General features: G+C 39.4%; 1 pseudogene; it reads right to left on the bottom strand.

Moving 5' to 3' along the window:
- Positions 1-4,209: 4,209 nt before the first annotated feature.
- Positions 4,210-14,870, bottom strand: LOC138088324 (putative MAGE domain-containing protein MAGEA13P; annotated as a pseudogene).
- Positions 14,871-23,233: the final 8,363 nt, after the last annotated feature.

Below are 23,233 nucleotides of genomic sequence, written 5' to 3'. Positions count from 1 at the left end.
AAGTAGAGCCATTGTTCAGAGGATATTTTATTCTTTCCTTACTACCACTGCCCCTGCTTCAGCTTATTAGTTTCCTAGTGGGAGGTTAAAAGAAATCCACAAGAATATATTGTATTCTCTGTCTGGCCTTATTCCTTACTTAACTTTGTGCTCAACTGGTACAAAAATAAAAATAAGTTCAGACCCCAGTGGGTGCTGATTAAGAAACTCTAAAGTAGAATACAAGCTTTTAGCTCTACTAAGATTCTGTTTTCTCAGCCCTTTCATTTCTATCATTGATAAAAGAAAAATTTAAGTTTATAAATGCTCACTTTTTTCAAAGTGCATATAGAGTATTCAGTATGAGTGAGTCTTGGTATTCGGTTCTAGGATACAAAATGAATAATACAAACTTGGATCCTGGTCATATGAATTATAATCTGGCTAGTTGTGCTGTGCTGAGTCTCTTCTGTCATGTCTAACTCTTTGCAACTGTATAGACGGTAGCCTGCCAGGCTCCTCTGTCCCTGGGATTCTCCAGGCAAGAATACTGGAGTGAGTTGCCATGCCCTCCTCCGGGGAATCTTCCCAACCCAGTGATCAAACCCATGTCTCTTGCATCTCTTGCATTGGCAAGTCAGTTCTTTACCACTAGTGCCACCTGGGAAGCCCCAACTATGTGCTCATAAAATGTAAGAAGCACCAAACTAGGAAGAATACACCTGATGAGTACTAATCCAGGCTTGGGAGACCAACAAGTTTCCAGGAGGAAGTGTGTGAATCTACCGTTGGGGAAGACTGGGTGAATATAATTGAAGAACATTTTGGTGTAGGAAGTAGGCAAAATGTTTAAAATTCTTCTCTCATTTTTGAGAAGATTAACTCCCAACTTAGATCTGGGAATTTAAAACTGATTCCCCACAAGATGCTCAGTCCATCAATCAAGAAGTATTTATGGTGCCAATGAATTTCCAAACATGATAAGCACAGGATAAAATCATGAATGAGACCAAATTTCTGCTCTTGGGAGCATATATTCAACTGGCAGCAACACAGGTGCAATGATGCAATTTGTGTAACATAATCCAGTATCCCAGTCAACTTCAGAAGCTCACATGTCTTATTATTTCGCCATCTGATGCTCAGTGTCATGTGAGATGATAGGTATGGACCCTGTATTTATCTCAAAACATTCCACCACCTTATTTCAGATTATGTTTACCTTGTCTATGATTCCCCACCCATTCCACATATATTTATTACAGCTCTTGGCATAATTAACTTTTATGTCAGATTTATTTAACTTCTTGAAAAATTAACAGTCACATACAGTCATGTAATGACCACAACATCAGGACATAGAAATTCCCCCATTGCCCCTAAATGTTCCCTTTTGCCTCTTCTTCGCCTAATCTCTTCCATACTCCCATCCCCTGCAACTGATCTGATTATTCTTCCTCTAGTTTCATCTTTTTCATACACTGTCAAGCCTTTAGTGTCTGGTAACTTTCATTTAGTACAATGCTTTTAAAGATATATTTTATGTATTCTTCTTGCCTCATTGCACTGTTTGGGACTTCCCATACAAATCTGAATGGATGTGGTGATAGCACACATCCTTGACTTCTTCTCAGTTTTAGGGGGAAAGTATTGAGTGTGTCAAATTAAGTAAAATATTAGCTATAGTTATTTCAAGCTGAATCTTCCTTTTACTGTTTCCTCAGGAATCATTTCTATGGAGAATGTCTCACAACGGTTCGTTTGACATTGGGTGCTCTCTCTTCTCCATCTTGATACATCAGCACACTCCTCAGCTTCTGCACTCTGTGTATACCACAGCCTTCTCCCAGCTGGGATGCTCACATCTCTCAGGAAGCTCTCTCGGATTTATGAAACCAGCTTTGGGCCTTTTCTCTTCCGTAGGGCCCTTCTTTAATCCAGGGGAAGCATATGCATTTCTGACCTGTCATCAGCTTGTTCACAGTCTTGTCATCATTCTTTCTGCCACCAAGACCGTCTTTTAGATACTGGTCAACAATATGACCCAACTTCCAGGATTCATTGAGCAGATTCTGTAGAGGGTCAATTTGAAACATCACTCTTATGGCTTAAATGAAGGGAAAGCAATACCCAATCTTTTCCCAGAGGGAGGGAGGGCAAGAAAAGCACCACAAAAAGCAACAGTGTTCTCAGAAGACATTCTCTCTCCCAGTATCTTCAAACTCAGGCATTTTATTCCTTTGAGTGAGTGGGCTGAAGTCAATAAAACTGAGTTTGGGTGGGACCTTTGCAAATCTTGCATAGAGGAGTCAAATGACATTTTTGAAAGGTCAGGATGTTTTCCTCTATTGCTTTATTTCTTTGGAGACTTTAGTTGACTCAGAGGCAAAACAGGTCTCATTATATAATGTATTACAAGGAAATGTATTACAACTTCAATTTGTGTTTTTCTGACCACATTACACTGTTTCAGTTTATTTTCCATACATGTTGGGCCAAAAGAACTATATTTGTGAGTAAGGACAGCATATAAGGAACAGCTCTATGCATATACTCCTTTTAATTACTGCCATAAATCCCCATGATTTAGGAATTACTGAGGACTTGCTAAATAAAAAACTGCAAGTGAGATTACGTAAAACTGACAGAATTGCAAACAGTAAATATTTAACAGCAGCAAGGCAGAGAAGGATCCATAGATCTAAGACTTTTTTAAAAAGTAGAATCTTGCTTTGAAGTGAAATCTTTTTTTCACTCATTCAATGTGTTTAATAAATTCCATATAGGTACCAAAAAGAGTGTTAGGGAATGTAAGCGTTAATGGAGCTTCCATTCCCAAGAGAGAAAGAGGAAATAAACAAATAAATGAGCATGGCCATTTTGGATAGTGATACACGAACAAAACTATGTGATAACCTAGAGGGGTGGGTTGGGGTAGGAGGCAGAGGAGGTTCAAGAAGAAGGGGATATATGTATATTTAAGGGCTTCCCAGGTGGCAGAGTGATAAAGAATCTTCAGGCAATACAGGAGACATAGGAGACATGGGTTCAATCCTTGGGTCGGGAAGATTCCCTGGAGTAGGAAAATGCAACCCACTCCAGTATTCTTGCCTAGAGAATCCAGTGGACAGAGAAGGCTGGTGGGCTACAGTCCACGGGGTTGCAAAGAGTCAGACATGACCGAGCATGCATGCACGTATACCTGTGGCCGATTCATATTGTTCTATGGCAATAGTCAATACAATATTGTAAAACAATTATCCTCCCATTAAAATTAAAAAAATAAATTCTAAATGTAACAATTAATAAAAAATAGCATCATTTTTAAAAATAGGGAAATATGATATTAGAGTGAGTGGGCATGAGGGTAGGGTATTTGGCTAGATTTGAAGGCCTCTCTAAGGAGGTGATATTTAAATTGAAACAAATGACAAGAAGTAGCAAGCTTTGTAAAGATATGATGGCAGCTTGTCCTAGGCAGAGGGAACAGAGAGTGAAAATGCCCTCAGGCAAAAATATACTTGGTAAACTCATAGATCAGATGCAAGGCCCGTGTGACTGTAGCATAATGAGAGGTGGAGAAAGGTAGATGAAGAAGTCAGACAGGCAGGCAGCAGTCAGTTCATGTAAAATCTGGAAAGGTGATGATCAGTCATTGCATTTATTCTAAGTGCAGCTGGGAGCCTTTTGGAGGGTTTTAAGCCTAGGAACAATATGTTCTGATTAATGAACTTCAGGGGTCATTCTCTCTGCTGTGCAGAGACTGAATTCTAAGGAACAAGAGTAGGAGTTGGAAGGCCAAGTAGAGGGCTGTGACAGTGGTTCAGGTTTGATATTACCGTGACATACTAGGCAGTGAAGATGGAGAGTGAAGTGGATGGACAGAAGATTGTTTTCTGGAGCTAATTAAACTTTATTAAACAATATTTGGAGGGGGAAAGTAAAAAATAAAGATAAATATCCAAATCACCCATATACAACAGAAATGCAAAGATGCTATACCCTTCCTTTCAGATCCACCCTGATCCTCCACTGTGTAGAATACTGGCTGCTGTCTTCAAATGAAGACTGAATAAACTGCTTCTGACTTCACTCAGGGCAAGATAGTCTGCTGGGTGTGACACTGGGACTTTCCCTGGCCGTGACAGTAGTGTCATCCCAGGGGGCAGCTCTGGCCTGGGCTCTCTCATCTCTCAAGCTTCCTTATACCAGAATGAGAAGGAAGTGGAGTCAGTCCCACCCATCTGATTTTGGCAAAAAAAAAAAAAATTCGAGGACTTTCATCTTGCTGATTTCAGCATAGGCCCTTGAACCCCGTAGAAATCCATAATCGTGCAGGATCACTGTCACGACACCTGCTGATAATCTAGATATTGTTCCTTCATCAAATCATTATTGATGAGTTTGCTGGATTCCCCATAGATGAAATCCTTCTGCCCAGCATACAGCCCCATCATATTCAACACTTCCCAGATTTTCTCCTTGGGGGCACAGTTCCCCTCCATGAAGGTCATACCCAGGAGAAGTATCAGGAGACTGGTCTTGGGCATGCCCCGGTCATCACTCAGCCTCTTGTCATAGCTGAGGTTGAGTGATTTGACAAGGTCATAGGAGTGGCTGGTGGGGTCTACTTCTTTCACTTCAATGCCAGAGACAACCTCCATACACTCACAGACGTTGCTGAAGATCACAGGGAAGTTTTCTTTGTGCTCTCTGATGACACTCCTCAGCATTTATGCTTTGGGGGTGGATTCCTTTGTTACATATTTGACACACAGGAACTGCACCAGTTCAGTCACCTTCTGATTTAGCTCATGACTGAGCAAGAACTGGGGATCTGGTGGAGCCTTGGAGATGCTGGGGCCCTCCTCTTCTTGGCTTCTGATATTCTCATCAGATTGACTCAGTAGAGAGGCTGTGGTGGCAGCGGATGAGAAGCAGGCTCCCTGAGAACCCTGGCAAGCACTCAGTGCCCCAGTGGCAGGCACCTCCTCTGGGGTGCCAGAGGTCAAAGGAGTGAGGGAGGAGAAGAGTGGGTGGAGGAGAAGGAGGATATGGAGGAAGAAGAGGAGGAGGAGTTGGCCTCTTCCTTCCTAGCCATAGGAGCCTGCACACTTTCAAAGCCCTTTCTAGGCCTTTTGGGGCCTGGAGATCTTCCTCAAGCTTGCAGTGCTCACTTTTCTGACCCAGGGACATGATGACTTGTGTTGGAGGTGGCCAACAGGAGGGTGGGACCAGGTCTCCTCTCCAGGAGTGCTGCCACATGTCATGGGCTCCTGTTTTCCTGGTTGGCCTGAGGCCTCATAAGTGAAGTGCAGCTATGGTTTTTTCCAGTAGTCATGTATGGATGTGAGAGTTGGACTATAAAGAAAACTAAGCACCGAAGAATTGATGCTTTTGAACTGTGGTGTTGGAGAAGACTCTTGGAGTCCCTTAGAATGCAAGGAGATCCAATCAGTCCATCCTAAAGGAAATCAATTGTGAATATTCATTGGAAGGACTGATGCTGAAGTTGAAACTCCAATATTTTGGCCACCTGATACAAAGAACTGACTCATTTAAAAAGACCCTGATGCCGGGAAAGATTGAAGGCGGGAGGAGAAGGGGATGACAGAGGATGAGATGGTTGGATGGCATCACCGACTCAATGGACATGAGTTTGAGCAAGCTCTGGGAGTTGGTGGTGGTCAGGGAGGCCTGGCGTGGTGCAGTCTATAGGGTCGTGAAGAGTCTGACATGACCGAGTGACTGAACTGAACTGAACTGAGGTAGAAGCCAAACCAGGTGTTACTATCTTAGAAACCAAAAGAATAAAATATGTCACGAAAGAGAAAATGAGTGTCTTGTCTCATGTTTCTGATAAGTTTAACAAGGACAGAGGAATGACCACTGGAACATGGATGCCAAAGGCAACTGTTTGAACTTGTACAACTCATCAGAAATCAGAGTCTAAAACAAGCCTACAGTGAAAGTAGTTTATTTTGGTACTCAGTCCCATGAGCTTGGAATGGAGAACTGGAATGGGTAAAGCAGGGAAGGAAGGACAGTCGATATAAGCATGTATTAACTTGATCATCACTGGAGACTCTATCATCTGGGAATCTTCTAAGAAGCTGTAGAACATTCCTTAGAACTGCCTGCCTGTTAGAGACCATTTATCTGTAGGCCCCCATCCCCTACTGCTCCAGGGTTATTTATGGGTGTCCATTCTCCATACTTTCTGATTTTCTCAAACTCAGCTATTGAGAGATTCTGCCCTCAGTGTAATCAAAGGTGTCAGGACAGAAAGATAGAGTTATAAAGCACAGAAGAGAGGTATTGCCAGATTATACCTGAAAGGATCTGGTTGCTAACAGCAATATTTGGAATTTAATGTGAGCATGAAAAGTGTAAGGCAGGGAATAAGAAGGTCTGATAATATTCATTCCTAAAATTATTCAGGACCTTCAAGATAATGGTTTACTTTAATCTTCAAAAACCAATGCTGAAGGGTTAGTTGAGCAATCTATAGTCCCTGTTGCTGCAACAGGGATTGGGGCTGTGATTTATCAACAGCTCTCTCTCCCACCTATTCTAGATTCCCTCTACCTTTGACCAGCCATACATCAACTCTAGGTTGTTTCCTTTAGTAGTGACTCAGATCTTCATCCTTATAGGTTCTGAGTCTTTAGTTGTTTTGCCTTTGCTTGGCTGTGGTTGTTGGATTTGTCCCTTTACTGGTCATGGAATTAATAAGAAATACTTCTGTGAGTTCCCTGGGTTTTACACATGTTCCCTTCTGCCCTCATAATATGGTAGCAATGTTAGGTTCATTAGTAAGTCCTTTCTCTGCCTACCAACTCACTCACATAGCAAGGCTGAACTGATCAGTTGGTAGCAGTCTTTTCAAGTTCAGTAGAATCTTGGCTGTGTTCCCTGTAGAAGCATCTTTTCCACTTACTTGAGATACAGGACTTTGAATCCTACAGAACCTAAGATTACTGGACAAAAATATACATTCTGCAATTCCACTGTTTGATTTTCAGATCCATATTTCTCACAATTCTGGAGACTGGAAGTCTAGGATTATGGTGCCAGCTTGGTCGGGTTCTGATGGGAGCCTTTCCCTGAGTTGCAGGCTCTGACTTCTTTTTGTAGTCTCACATGAAAAGGGGTATGCTCTTTACCTCCTTACAAGGGCATGAATCCCATTCCATCATGTGGGCTCTGTGTCCATGATCTCATCCACACCTAATTACCTCCCCAAACCCCTTACCTTCCATATACTTTCACAATGAAGATTAGGCTTTTTATATTTATAAAGAGGAAAAGAAAGCAAGAAAAAAGAATTTCAATTCATATCTCACACCATATACAAAAGTTAAATCAAAATGGATCATATACTCAAGTATAAATTCAAGATTCATAAACATTCTAGAAGAAAGTACAGGAAATAACTTAATGTGATTTGTAAGTGATTTGGGGTTAGGAAATAATTTCTTAGCTGTTACACCAGGAAGACAATTTACAAAAAATAAAAATTGATTTATTGATTTATCAAAATTAAATCATCTTCTCCTCCAAAGACATTGTTAAGAAAATGAAAAGACAAGCCATAGACTGGGGGAGAAAATATTTGCAAATTATTTGTCTCATAAAGGACTTGTATCTATAAATACGTAAAGAACAGTTAAAATTCAATAAGAACATAAAAAGCACAATTATAAAATAGTCAAAGGTTTGATCATGCTCATCACCAAAGAATTTATACAGATGGTAAATCTGCACATAAAAATGCTCAACATCATTAGTAATTATGGAAGTATAATTAAAATCTCAATAAACTACTACCACACACCTATTAGCATGCCTAAAATTAAAACGACTCACCATATCAAGTCTTGGCAGGTATATGGAACAACTGAAACTCTTATGCACTCCCGGTCTAAAACAGTTTGGCAGGGTCTTAAAAAGTTAATTCTATGTCTATCATACAATACAGTCATTTAATGCCAACGTATTTATCCAAGGTAAATAAAAGCATATCTCCTTAAAAAACTTGTATATAAATATTTATAGCAGCTTTAATAGCCCAAATTGGAAAAATCTAAATTATTATCAGTAGAGGAAAGGATAAACAAATTGTCGTATAACCATTCAGTGAAATGCTACTCAGCAATAGAAAGAAGCATTCTAATGATATCTTCAACAACACAGATAAACCTCAAAAAGAGGATGCTCAGAGAAAAAAGAAAGACATGAATACCCTGGCGTGCTGCGATTCATAGGGTCACAAAGAGTCGGACACGACTGAGCGACTGAACTGAACTGAACTGATGCAAAATTCTAGAAAATTCTAATATTTGTAGTTGTAATTAATTTGCACTGGCAAAAAGCAGGTCCGATATATCCTGGAAAATGGGTGGCAAAGAAATGCAAGAGAGGGAATTGAAGGGCCAACAGGAAACTTTTGGGGGTGATGAATATGTTCATTATTTTGATTGTAGGCATGGCATTAGAGAAGTATCCATGTGTCAAAATTTATTAAATCATGAACTTTCAACAAGTTCAGTTTATGTTAATTATAGCTCTATAAAGCTAATAAAAAGAGAAGTATTTGACATAGGTATGACATGCTGCTGCTGTGTTGCACATGTGCTAAACTGTTTGCTCAAAAAAAACTGGAGAAATAAAGATGATCCAAAAATATGAGGCCTGTTGCAAGAGATGTCTGATGTAACAATATCAGAGAATGTAACGTGAACAGAGAAGCCCAAACAGTAGTGTAGGTAGAAAAACTGTTAAGTGATAATAGCTTCCAATTACATTATATTTATTTCCACCAAACTCTTAGCACTGTAAAAACATATATTACACACACAGATATTAGTACTATTTCCTTAAAATAGACCCAATGGTAGATAATATTGTATTTGTTATCTTCATTATAAAGATGAGGAAATTGAGAATCAGAAGAGTGTTAGTTGGGGTATTAATCAGACTAGTACAGAGGAACTGAACCAATAAAATATATGTTTAATTAATATTTAATGTTTACATAATATATAAATATAAAAGAGATTTATTATAAGAGTTTTGTCCACATGATCACAAATGGTGACAGTTTTCAAGGTCTTCAATGTGAGTTGGTGAGCTGGAACCCAGAAAGGCCTATGGTGTGATTCCAGTCTCAAGGGCAGATGTCTTGAAACCCAGGAAGAACTGATGTTTCAGTTAGAGTGAATGCAGGAAAAAGCTGATGTCCCAGTTCAAAGGCAGTCAGACAGAAGGAATTATCTCTTATAAGCAGGAAGGTCAGATTTTTTGTTCTATTCAGGCCTTCAACTGATTGGATGAGGCCCACCCATATTCAGTTCAGTTCAGTCGCTCAGCCATGTCTGACTCTTTGCGACCCCATGAACTGCAGCATGCAGGCCCCCCATCCATCACCAACTCCTGGAGTTCATGCACACTCACGTCCATTGAGTCGGTGATGCCATCCAGCCATCTCATCCTCTGTCATCCCCTTTTCCTCCTGCCCCCAATCCCTCCCAGCATCTGAGTCTTTTCCATTGAGTCAACTCTTCGCATGAGGTGGCCAAAAGTACTGGAGTTTCAGCTTTAGCATCATTCCTTCCAAAGAAGACCCAGGACTGATCTCCTTTAGAATGGACTGGTTTGGATCTCCTTGCAGTCCAAGGGACTCTCAAGAGTCTTCTCCAACACAACAGTTCAAAAGCATCAATTCTTTGGTGCTCAGCTTTCTTCACAGTCCAATTCTCACATCCATACATGACTACTGGAAAAACCATAGCCTTGACTAGATGGACCTTTGTTGGCAAAGTAATGTCTCTGCTTTTGAATATGCCATCTAGTTTGGTCATAACTTTCCTTCCAAGAAGTAAGCATCTTTTAATTTCATGGCTGCAATCACCATCTGCAGTGATTTTGGAGCCCAAAAAATTAAAGTCTGACACTCTTTCCACTGTTTCCCCATCTATTTCCCATGAAGTGATGGGACAGATGCCATGATCTCAGTTTTCTGAATGTTGAACTCTAAGCCAACTTTTTCCCTCTCCACTTTCACTTTCATCAAGAGACTTTTTAGTTCCTCTTCACTTTCTGCCATAAGGGTGGTGTCATCTGCATATCCGAGGTTATAGATATTTCTCCCGGCAATCTTGATTCCTGCTTGTGCTTTTTCCAGCCCAGTGTTTCTCATGATGTATTCTGCATATAAGTTAAATATGTAGGGTGACAATATACAGCACTGATGTACTCTTTTTCTTATTTGGAACCAGTCTGTTGTTCCTTGTCCGCTTCTAACTGTTGCTTCCTGACCTGCATATAAGTTTCTCAAGAGGCAAGTCAGGTGGTCTGGTATTCCCATCTCCCTCAGAATTTTCCACAGTTTCTTTGACATAGTCAATAAAGCAGAAATAGATGTTTTTCTGGAACTCTCTTGCTTTTTCCATGATCCAGCAGATGTTGGCAATTTGATCTCTGGTTCCTCTGCCTTTTCTAAAACCAGCTTGAACATCTGGAAGTTCATGGTTCATGTATTGCTGAACCCTGGCTTGGAGATTTTGAGTTTTGAGAGTTTTGCCAAGAGAATAGACTGGTCATAGCAAACACCCTCTTCCAACCACACAAGAGAAGACTCTACACATAGACATCACCAGATGGTCAACACCAAAATCAAACTGATTATATTCTTTGCAGCCAAAGATGGAGAAGCTCTATACAGTTAGCAAAAACAAGACAGGGAGCTGACTGTGGCTCAGATCATGAACTCCTTATTACCAATTTCAGACTTAAATTGAAGAAAGTCGGGAAAACCACTCAACCATTCAGGTATGACCTAAATCAAATCCCTTATGATTATACAGTGGAAGTGAGAAATAGATTTAAGGGCCTAGATCTGATAGATAGAGTGCCTGATGAACTATGGACGGAGGTTCCTGACATTGTGCAGGAGACAGGGATCAAGACCATCCCCATGGAAAAGAAATGCAAAAGAGCAAAATGGCTGTCTGGGGAGGCCTTACAAATAGCTGTGAAAAGAAGAGAAGTGAAAAGCAAAGGAGATAAGGAACAATATAAGCATCTGAATGCAGAGTTCTAAAGAATAGCAAGAAGAGATAACAAAGCCTTCCTTAGCGATCAATGCAGAGAAACAGAGGAAAACAACAGAATGGGAAAGACTAGAGATCTCTTCAAGAAAATTAGAGATACCAAGGGAACATTTCATGTAAAGATGGGCTTGATAAAGGACAGAAATTGTATGGACCTAAGAGAAGCAGAAGATATTAAGAACAGGTGGCAAGAATACACAGAAGAACTGTACAAAAAAGATCTTCACGACCCAGATAATCACGATGGTGTGATCACTCAACTAGAGCCAGACATCCTGGAATATGAAATCAAGTGGGCCTTAGAAAGCATCACTACCAACAAAGCTAGTGGAGGTGATGGCATTCCAGTTGAGCTATTTCAAATCCTGAAAAATGATGCTGTGAAAGTACTGCACTCAATATGCCAGCAAATTTGGAAAACTCAGCAGGGGCCACAGGACTGGAAAAGGTCAGTTTTCATTCCAGTTCCAAAGAAAGGCAATGCCAAAGAATGCTCAAACTACTGCACAATTGCACTCATCTCACATGCTAGTAAAGTAATGCTCAAAATTCTCCAAGCCAGGCTTCAGCAATAGGTGAACCACCCATATTAGGGGAGGGCAATTTGCTTCACTCAGTCTATCCAATCAAGTGTTAATCTCATTCAGAAATCCTCTTGGACAAACTCAGAAATATTTGATCAAATAGCTGAGCAACTTGTGGCTTAGACAAGCTGTCACATAAAATTAGCCAACATAGCTAGTAAAAACTGAAGCATTTATTAAAGAAGTAAATAATACTTTTGAGAACAATCTGTGAAGGTTATTTAGTTATAGCCAGATATAGACAGCAGCACATAGAGATGAGTAGGATAAACCTAGCACTGAGAATTTGTATTTGAAAAGAATAAATGTTAGTACATGTGTATATGTTGATATGATCTAGAAGAAAGGTAAAAAATTTTATTTCAGAGGAAATTATTAAACAGAAAGAAAAGTCTTAGAAAGGGAAGCCACTGACTAGAAACCCTGTATTAGAATTGTATCCAAAGCCCATTTAATCTCAGGACACATCCTACCTTTCTGATCTCATCTTTTACTACTCCCATTTCACACATTAAAAAATTTCTATTCTAAACACACTGTAATTTGCATTCCTCCGGGACTTTGCTCTGCCTTTAACCTCATATGATAACATCCATCATACAGCTCCCATACGGTGAACTCCATCTCATTCCTCAAAGTGAAAGTGAAGTTGCTCAGTCATGTCCGACCCTTTGTGACCCCGTGGACTGCAGCCCACCAGGCTCCTCTGTCCATGGGATTCTCCAGGCAAGAATACCGGAGTGGGTTGCCATTTCCTTCTCTAGGGGATCTTCCCGACCCAGGAATTGAAATCAGGTCTCCCCCATTGCAGGCAGATGCAAACAGACACTTTAACCTCTGAGCCACCAGGAAGCCCCAAACCCAGTTCATTCCTCAAAACCCAGTTCAAATATCTGTGCAGCTTACTCCAATGTCCTAACATCAAGTCTGTTACTCCTGTTCTTGTTCCTCCTAAAGTACTTCCTATGACCCCTAATAACTGTAATCATAGTATATGGTGATGTTTATTTCTGTTTTTTTCCTTTGTTAGATTGTCACCTCCTTGAAGATTCCTTTTTAAATCTCATTACCAAGCACCTACTCTACCATAGTGTTTGTTCTCAAATTTTATTTCAGTGGGTGCAAATATGAATAAAATATAACTGTCTCAGCTGAATCTCAGGGCAAATTTATACGCATGAAGAACTTTCAACATTTGATAGTAACTCAGTGAGGAACTGCTGAAAGTGAAAGTGAAGTCACTCAGTCGTGTCCAACTGTTGCAAACACATGGGCTGTAGCCTACCATGCTCCCTCTGTCCATATACCACTTCAAACTTAACTTCTGCAAGCACACAGGCGTATAGAGTGCAAAATGCCCAAGGCCAACAAGATATCATCCCTAGGGTTAACACGAGCCCCCCAAACACTCCCTGATCCCTTCAGGCAGTGTACAGTCATTTTCTTTGTCCCTTTGTATCAACTGACTCCTAAAGATGGTATGAGCATCCCTAGGCTATTAGCAATTCTGTGGAGGGAGGGGGTATAGTTTTCCACTGAGCTAAGTAGAAAAATGAAATTGAACAACAGAAGCTAAAGGACCTCAGTTCAGTTCAGTCGTTCAGTCGTGTCTGACTCTTTGCGACCTCATGAATTGCAGCACGCCAGGCCTCCCTGTCCATCACCAACTCCCAGAGTTCACTTGCTCAGCCTAAGGAAAGAGCCCCAATTTGAGTTCTACATTCTCTGGCCCTACTTGTACCACATTGGGGACATAACCCTCCTCACTTCAGCTGAACTGCTGCATTTAAGCATTTCTATTAACAAAGAAATAAATATAAACAATGTTTTTTTCCCCAGTAATAGGTCTTTTCCATGGGTGTCAATTCTCTTCTGGAATTTCTCTTCAACAAGAGAACTAGTGATAGATGTTCTTCGTATATATATAAATTCTAAAGCAAGCTGATCCTGGTGTACCATGCCCACTGTGAGTCTAGCACTTCTTATTTGAGATTTATAGCCAATTTTGAATTTGCTGTTGTTGCTGTTTGTTTCCCATCCCATTTCTCTGGGCTAGCAACCCTGTAAATAGTTTACATGTGGGTTCAATTTTTTGGCCTATTTCCTTGTCAAATTCTCAGGCTTTGAGCTTTCTAAAATGGCAGAAGTAATCAGAATTAGACTTGGGCAATGGGAAATGGTGCTTAGCAAGGTGTTCTGGGAACTTTCTCTCCCCTCCTTTTATTCTTCTCCTTTATCATCAAAATTTCTGCAGTTAAAAAATCCTTGGTATCTACCCACATCCCCCATTATAGGAGGTCTATTGAGCAACTCTTCCTTTGTGTAATGGCCCAATCAGATCCTGAGTTTATTTCACTTTTGTTTTGGTCAAAACGGACTTTGTATATGCTTATATTTAATGGTTTCCTCTTGGGACTCAAGTAATTCATATTTTATGTGAAGTAACTTAATTTTATGATGTGTCTGGTATGAATAGATTTTTTTTTTCTTCTCTACTCCTCTAAGATGATGACAATTTGATTTTCCATTTATGGTAACATTAATGTAATCTCCTGGAATTTAAGCACATCATTTGTGTCTAGTTTCTAACAGCAATCTCATTTGCCAAGCATCAGATTGAGTGCAGGTTTTCCTACAGACCCAGCACCACAAACATCAAGGAGAGCTTTAGCTGAGCAACCAATTGCAGATAAAAGGGAACACAAAATCCTCAGGATGGCCTCTCATCTTTGTCACGCTCCCAGCTGATAAAATGCCACCCTCCAACTTCAGAAAGTTATAAAACTGCCTCTACATATATATATATATATATACACACACACATATATACACACATGTATGTATAAAATCCATACATGTATGTATGTATAAAATCTAACATATGCCACTATTTATATATACATGTATATATAAATAGTGGCATATGTTAGATTTTCATTTTAGAATCTATAAATCCCATTTTAGTAAAGGACCTCTTACCATATTAGTTTGAAAGGCATAATGTTTCTTACATATACATATAAAAAATACCTAAAAGCTTCCACTGCTTGTCATTAATGATACCCATAAATTCCTTCCCACTGCCAATATTGCTGTCAATCAGGGAAATTAGTGCAAAGAAAAGTGCTGTGCTCAAATAAAGCAGACTTGGCCTGGAAGAGTTCACCCCAGTTCCATTGTTCTTAAGTGCCATGCTGCTTGAACATAATAGCAGCGAAGCTGAATCTCTGACAACGTGCATTTTAACTAGAATATTTTGACATTCTGTTTTACTTTTTATACTTGTGTCTAAGGGAGAAAAAAGGTGATTCTTTCTATTTTGCACAAAAAAAAAAGAATATCACTTTTTAGAAGTCATTATACAAAGAGTTAGTCAAATTTTACAGAATCATATACACCTACAAAAATGTGCCCCAGAAATACATGACCTATGTTAGCTCATAGTTTTTATTTCAACTCTTCTTTCCAGCCAAGATCAATCCATCTTCTCCCACTGACTCTATAAAATGCCTCTACCAAATTTCTTTGGGTATTCCTGAGAAAATCAGGCTGGGCACAGGGAATTTTTGAAATCTGATTTAAAATATTTATGGTTTCTTTAATGCAAATATTGGAATATCATCAGAACACTAATGATACTCTGCACTACATCTTCTTTTCATCTATTCTGACACTGTAGCTTTAGAGCTTACTCAGTGCCTGGCTGAGCTAAGGGCTCACATGAAAGCTGACTGGCTGAGTTTCAAGCTAAATAAAACAGAGGTGAGGATCTTAGGGGGTAAAGGGTTGAGAAGGGGCTGGGGACATTATTTAGAGAATGTTTAAACCTGAGGGTTTTCTGACTCACAACTGTGCTCCAAAAGCCTTAGAACTCAGTGAGGATCATGCCCTACGCTTGACCCTGAAAACTTTACTGGTCACCTACACATTGTGAATCAAGATGAGGCCACAGCAGTCCTTCATGAGCATGCCTTGCCCACAATTACATTATCTGTTAATGGTCATTTTTTGAATGATGCCACCACCAGATTATAAATTCCCTGAAAGTAAGGTCCCACCACTTCATGACCAATAGATGGAGGAAAAGCAGAAGCAGGGACAGCTTTTATTTTCTTGGGCTCCAAAATCACTGAGGATGGTGACTGCAGCCATGAAATTAAGAGACACTTGCTCCTTGGAAGGAAAGCTATGACAAACCTAGACAGCGTATTAAAAAGCAGAGATGTCACTTTGTCAATAAAAGTCTGTATAGTCAAAGCTATGGTTTTTCCAGTAGTCATGTATGGATGTGAGAGTTGGACCATAAAGAAGGCTGAATGCTGAAGAATTGATGCTTTCAAATTGTAATGCTGAAGAAGACTCTTGAGAGTCCCTTGGACAGCAAGAACATCAAACCAGTCAATCCTAAAGGAAATCAACCCTGAATATTCATTGGAATGACTGTTGCTAAAGCTGAAGCGCCAATACTTTGGCCAACTGATGTGAAGAGCTGATTCATTAGAAAAGAACCTGATGCTGGGAAAGACTGAAAGCAAAAGGAGAAGAGAGTGGCAGAGGATGAAATGGTTAGACAGCATCACTGACTTGATGGACATGAATTTGAGCAAACTTTGGGAGATAGAGGAGGACAGAGGAGCCTGATGTGCTGCAGTCCATGGGGTCACAAAGAGTTGAACATGATTTAGTGACTGAAAAACAACCACCAGATCCTGGAAGGCAGGATCTTCAATGTTCACTTTTTCATCTTTGAAGCTGAGTATAATATCTGTGATATAATAAGGTGATGGAGGGAGAAAGCAAGGAATGAGGGAGGAAAGGAAGGAGGGGAGGGAGGAAGGGATGTCTTGGCTTAGTCAATAAGTGATTCATGTTAATGTTAACCTACAATACTGCACTGAAAAAAATCTTTTGATTCGGATGACAAGAGAAGCTTAATAAAGTGTATGGCAATTTATTCAGGCTTAAACAATGACAGGAATAATGAAAATGAAAGTCACTCAGTCATGTCCGACTCTTTGTGACCCCATGGACTATATAGTTCATAGAATTCTTCAGACCAGAATACTGGAGTGGGTAGCCTTTCCCTTCTCCATGAGATCTTCCCAACCCAGAAATCGAAGCCAGGTCTCCTGCACTGCAGGTGGGTTCTCTACCAGGTGAGCCACAAGGGAAGCCAAGGAAGGAAGGCAGGAATAGCAAAGACCAAACAGAGCCTTTGTGCTAATCTCCTTCAAACACCAAGATAGACACAGGTTCAAACATGGATGCATAGCTTGGAGAAGCAAATGAGGTCTGGATTTCAGGCGCCACTACAAGCCTTTGTGCAGAGGACAACTTGAAGCCCCATAGATTTATCAAAGAACACCATCTCAAAGACCCATTTTGCTGATCTTTATATCTTAGCAGAAAACTGTTCTTTTCAGATAGGAAACTGATTTAATGTTAATAGATCCTCAATGGCTGGTTAAGCTGCTGTGCCTATTGCTATCCTAGGCTTAAGGTCTTAAATTCCTAATGTTTTCAATTATAGATATATATTTGTGCTCTAGAGCAGATTTTCTAAGAAAGCAGTTGAGAAAGTTCAGTAAGGATTCTCCTCTGATTTATCAAATGAGACTTTTTGACAAACCGCCTGGCTGATGGACAGTCAAAATTAAATGCTGGGACACTTCAATAATAAACCAACAACATTAGCTGAGAATTGACCATAAAATTAGTCATGGTCTAGATGAAATAAAGTTTGTGAATACTTAAAGGAACAAGCTGACAGTCACGGTGAAGTGTCTTTTTTCATGAATAGCATTCCCAGTGTGCCCTTGTTTCTTGATGTACTATGTTGTACAATACTGCACTGAAAAACAAAAGTGAAGTTGCTCAGTCGCGTCCAACTCTTTGTGACCCCATGAACTGTAGCCTACCAGGCTCCTCCATCCATGGGATTTTTCAGAATACTAGAGTGGGTTGCCATTTCCTTCTCCGGGAGATCTTCCCAATCCAGGGATTGAACCCGGGTCTCCTGCATTGTAGGCAGACGCTTTTCGTTCTGAGCCACCAGGGAAGTCACAAGGAAAGGAGATAATCTGCACTATTTCTAATCATGTCAGCTACTTACACAGCAGACGTACTCTGTTGCGGATGATATGAGCGAGTTAGCCTAAGTTAAGAGAACTTTAAAGTATGTAATCCACTGTACAAGAGAAAAAAATCTTAGAGATGTAGCCCCTGCCACATGGAAGAGTTATTTACATAGCTCAAGGTAGTTCAAGAGTTATTTACATAGTACAGATGCAGGGGAGCTGGGAACAGGTATCCAGCTACAGATAGAATTCTCAGGTCAAAGAGTCTACGTAACTCTGCAAAATAAATCTAAGTACTGATTTACATAATCCATAGAAAAAGATAACTTTTGTATTGAAATATGTGCCTAGATATTTTTGCAGTAGAGTCAACTTTATTTTTTGTTTAGAAAAGCAAAATAAATATAAAGTAATTTTAGGAATTTTTTTTTTAAAGAAAGAAATGTACAAAGGAAATCAAAGTACCCATGTCTCCACAATCTAGAGGTAACTGGGATAGCCTCCACCAATATCATTCTAGGATATTTTCCATCCATCAATATATATTGTTATAATGAAAGTGGTTCAAAGTCTACATACTATTCATAATTGGCTCTTTAAAATGGATGATATACCTTGCATAACGTTCCAGGTGAATAAATGTTTATCTAGACATCATTGATTGCTGTAGCTATTCTTGCACCATAGTGTATTCTTTTTTACATATGTAATATGTGTATATATACACACATCACCATGTATTTTGAAATCAGTGCACAACTTATTGCTGAACATTCAAATAGTATCCAATTGTTCACCACTATAAAGATCGCTTTAAAAAACACTCTTTGTAGCTCAATCTCTGAGCACAGAATTTGAATTTTCTTAGTATAAATATGGAAATGCCAGATCACATATACTGCCTATTGTAGCAGAGAATTTGTTCTATACACCAAATTCCACAGCCTCTTCTTCCTCCTGGATGCAGCCAGACTATCTGTTCCTCCCACCACTGCACTTAAGTGTGACCAGGAGTCTGAGGTTCAACCAATGATCATCAGTGCTGTAATGACCCATAGAGCCCTCTTACATGTACTTCTTCAAACTCTTTTCCCTTTTCAATTGTTTGGAATGGCAACTGAAGTTGTCATTAAAGTTGTCAGAACTTCTGTTAGTTTGGATGTCCCAGTGACCATGTAGAGAAAGGCTCTGCTCACAGGTTTACTGATTCAACATCACCTCATGTACAAGTAGAAAACCTCCACCATGCTGGAGTTGTTATGTGTTTGGAGAGTTATTTGATACTGTCACCAATACCTACATTTTAAAACTTGTAAAACATTTATTATCATCCTGCTGCTGCTAAGTCGCTTGTCGTGTCCGACTCTGTGCAACCCCATAGACGGCAGCCCACGAGGCTCCCCCATCCCTGGGATTCTCCAGGCAAGAACACTGGAGTGGGTTGCCATTTCCTTCTCCAATGCATGAAAGTGAAAAGTGAAAGTGAAGTCGCTCAGTCATGTCCGACTCTCAGCGACCCCATGGACTGCGGCCCACCAGGCTCCTCCATCCATGGGATTTTCCAGGCAAGAGTGCTGGAGTGGGGTGCCATTGTCTTCTCCGTATTATCATAAAGATGTCCAAAATAAATAATTTCTTAATTTGTTTTACACAACCTGACAATAAAAAATTATATCTTTTGAAAAGTCTCTATCAAGTGAAAATACGTCCTTTGTTCTAATCTGCATCTTTTAATCATTAACAACATTGAATGAGTTTTCCTATACCCATAAGTAATTTCAATTAAAATAAAATCACGACTCTTCTAATCACTAACTATCCTAAAAGTAGTGGTAGTAGTAATACTGACTTTCAACAAAGTGGAAATTAGGAAATACTGCAAATAGGTCTTCAAACTTTAAAGGAAAATATAAAAATGATTTACTAATTTATTTAAAATTATCTTATTTTAAGGAGTTAAGGTGATGAAGTTATTAGTCTAAATGACTGCAAGTTTAACATAAAACTGTAAGTTTTGGGAAAATAAATTTCACGTATTATTGAAATGTTAATGGGCATTCAGCATTTTATTCAAGGCAGAACAGAAAATCGGAAGTCAGCTACAGCTTTAGCAATTGAAATAATGGAAGTTTAAAGCACTATTTGCTAATTGTTCTTTGTTATCTCATGTCAATATTTAAAAGTGGTCTGCTTGAGCACACACAAATCTCTCAAGTCAAAAGAAAAAAGCAAAATAAAATTAATTTGCAAAATAATAGAATTTTAACTAATCCCTCCCTGAAGTATTTCCTATAACCTCATGTCTTCCTTTTTTTTAGGGCAGCCAAACACTTTAGCCTCAAGGCAAATACAAACTGGCTTTGAAACAGACTTTCAAAAGCCTCGCCCTGAGGTTGCTAAAGATTTAGCACAGTTAGATGAAGCCAGAGTAAAACTTTCCTCCTATTCCCTGAGACCAGATCCTCTCCTGGTACAAAAGAAAGTCAACAAGGAAGCAAGGACCTGCAGGTTTCTGAGGTCTAGGGGAATCTCATAAACCTTCACTTGGGCAGGTGTGAGTGACAGCGTCTTGGTAAATCCAGGAAACAGAAAGCAAAAGCAGCCCATAGCCCTTTCCTAGGAGTAGAAAGAATCCTAGGTTGGAGATGACTTCATAGAATATATAGACCAGAGATTACAACTGGCCCATTTATAGGTAGAATAATGACTCCCCAAAGGTGTCCATAATCCTGATCCTTGGAATCTGTAAATATGTTAATTTATAAAGCAAAAGAGAATTTCCGGGTGTGATTAAAGTTAAGGGCTTTGAAATGGGGAGAGTATCCTGGCTTAGCCACATGAGTACACTCTAATCACACAAGTTCTTAAAAGTGGATAGACTGTCACAGCTGTGGTCAGAGAGAGCTGTGACGACAGATAAAAGGCAAGAGAAACGTGGCACTGCTGGCTTTGAAGATGGAGGAAGGGGCCCATGAGCCAAGGAATGTGGGTGACTCCTAGAAGCTGGAAAAAGCAAGGAAGAACATTTTTCCAAGGGCCTTAAGAAAGGAACAAAGCCAGAGAGACCCACGTTAGACTTCTGACCTACTGAACAGTAAGGTAATAAATTTGTATTATTTGAAGCCACTGAGTTTGTGATGATTTGCTAAAAAAACAATAGAAAACTAGTATAGCTATCCACAGGCTACATATGGCCTATTGTTGGGAAATTTCACATAAAACCTTATTTCCACTTTCTTGAAACCCCAGAATATCTGCGAACATCGGTCTATATTTGCATACAGAAGCAAGCCACTCCAGGTGAATAGTGGCCCCTCTTCCAACAAGGGAAGATGTTCTTCAGGTGATGCCAGTACCTATTACACACTTACATCAGGTGGATTATCTATTGACCCATCTAAATACTATAGGTATATGCATATTGACTCAAAATTGCCTGTTATAAATGACTAGACCTTTAGCACTTTGTAAGAGCAATAGTATAATTTCAATGTGGCCAAGGAATATCTTGAAGACCGTAAAGTTTATAGGCTGTCCTGCTGAGTTTTTTATGCCTGAAGAGTGAGGGTCTACAGTTGGGAGTAATAGCTAAAGGAGCCTTGCAGTCAAAGAACAATAAAGGACAATTCAGCAGAGACCTGTGAAAGTGACAGCAACTAAAGAGGGCATGAATGGAGACATTTCACTGTAAACTGAGCACCATTGTGGGGGTGCTCCCAGGTACAAAAGTCTTTCTGGGTCCACCATTTCATGTTTGTAGGAAGAATGTCTCAGCTTCCTACACCTTCCTTGAGTTCCAAAGGGACAATTCAAACAGTTACTAATTAGGGAAGTAAGGGAATGCAGAGATAGGGGAGGAACAGTCAAGAAACAATAGTACAGAGATAGGGAAGAGTCAATGGGATTTCCCAGGCAAGAATACTGGAATGGGTTGCCATTTCCTTCTCCAGGGGATCTTCCTGACCCAGGGATTGAACACCAGTCACCCGCATTGCAGGTGGATTCTTTACCATGGGAGCCAACAGGAAAGCCCTGTAAATATAGGAAAATCCTTTAAAAAAACAATTACTAAAGTGTATAAAATGCAATCAGGTAGCAGAAGGAGCTGAATTAAAGATTAATGAAAATAGCTTTAAGTTCATCCATTATGTCAAAAAAAAATACAAGAATAAAAGTGATGAAATTATACTATAAACCATTACACTGAACTAAAAATTCCCATCTTGAGACACCTTTTTCCTATCTTTCATATCCATTTACAAAAGAGAACATAAAAAGTACAAAGCTATAGCCCACTCTTCCTTCCCTCTTTGAGACAAGAAACAGGGCAGAGAATAGAAGTCAAGCTTCAATTACATTAAGTTTAAATTCTTCCTATGAAAGGATGGACTACAGTGTTATTTTAGTATTAGAAAATATGTTTGGTTATTAATTCAAAGGAATTTGTATTTCTGGAATGCTTAAATTTGTGACAGATTTTCTCAGTAAACTTTATTGAGATAATTTAACATCCGATATAATGCATATGAACATTTTATATATACACGTGGGTAAAGAATCAGCCTGCATTGCAGGAGACACAGGAGATGCAAGTTCAATCCCTGGATCAGGAAGGATCCCCTGGAGAAGGAAATGCCGACCCACTCCAGTTTTCTTGCCTGAAAAACCCCATGGACAGAGGAGCCTGGTGGACTACAGTCCACAGGATCGCAGAGTCAGATATGACTCAGCAACAAACATACAATGAAGATAGAGAACATTTCAACTGGCCCCCAGTGAATGTATAGAACAATTCATAAAGTTCCTTTGCGCCCATTTGAAGTCAGCCTCAGACTCTCATCCTAGGTAATTGGTCTGATTTCTTTCATAAATTAGTTTTGTCTCTTCCAGAGTGTCACATAAATAAAATCATACATTTTGTAGTGGTTTTTGTCTGGCTTTCAATCAGTATATAGCAATGCTTTAAAAATTAACTTATGTTATTGCATGACTCTGTTCCTTTTCATTGCTGAATAGTATTTCATTTTGTATGAATAGAAGTTAGTTATATGTTCATCTATTGATGGATTTAGTTTGAGACTATTATGAATAAGCCTACCATAAACTTTTGGGTGTAGGATTTTATGAATATGTTTTCTTTTCTCTTGCCATGTCTTACAGTAAGCATACAATTCATTTTATAAAAAGTCACCAGAACATTTTTTAAAGTCATGGTACTCTTTTTCCAAATTACTCTTTTAACAGCAAACTGTGAGTGTTTCATTTGTTCTACATGCTTCCCAACATTTGGTATTTGTCACCCTTTAACTTTTAGCCAACTAGTTAGTATAAAGCAGTTTGTCTTGTTGTGGTTTAAATTTACTTTTTCCCTAATGTTGAATGATGTTGCTTATTATATATTTGAATACTTTTCTCTCTGACTTTTCTGTATAAATTTTGGCCTATTTTTTTATTTGATGATTTTCTTCCTTTTATTGAA

The sequence above is a fragment of the Capricornis sumatraensis genome, chromosome 11 (assembly GCF_032405125.1).
Source record: "Capricornis sumatraensis isolate serow.1 chromosome 11, serow.2, whole genome shotgun sequence".
Classification (NCBI taxonomy): Eukaryota; Metazoa; Chordata; class Mammalia; order Artiodactyla; family Bovidae; genus Capricornis; species Capricornis sumatraensis.
This window is presented reverse-complemented; position numbering and strand designations above follow the sequence as displayed.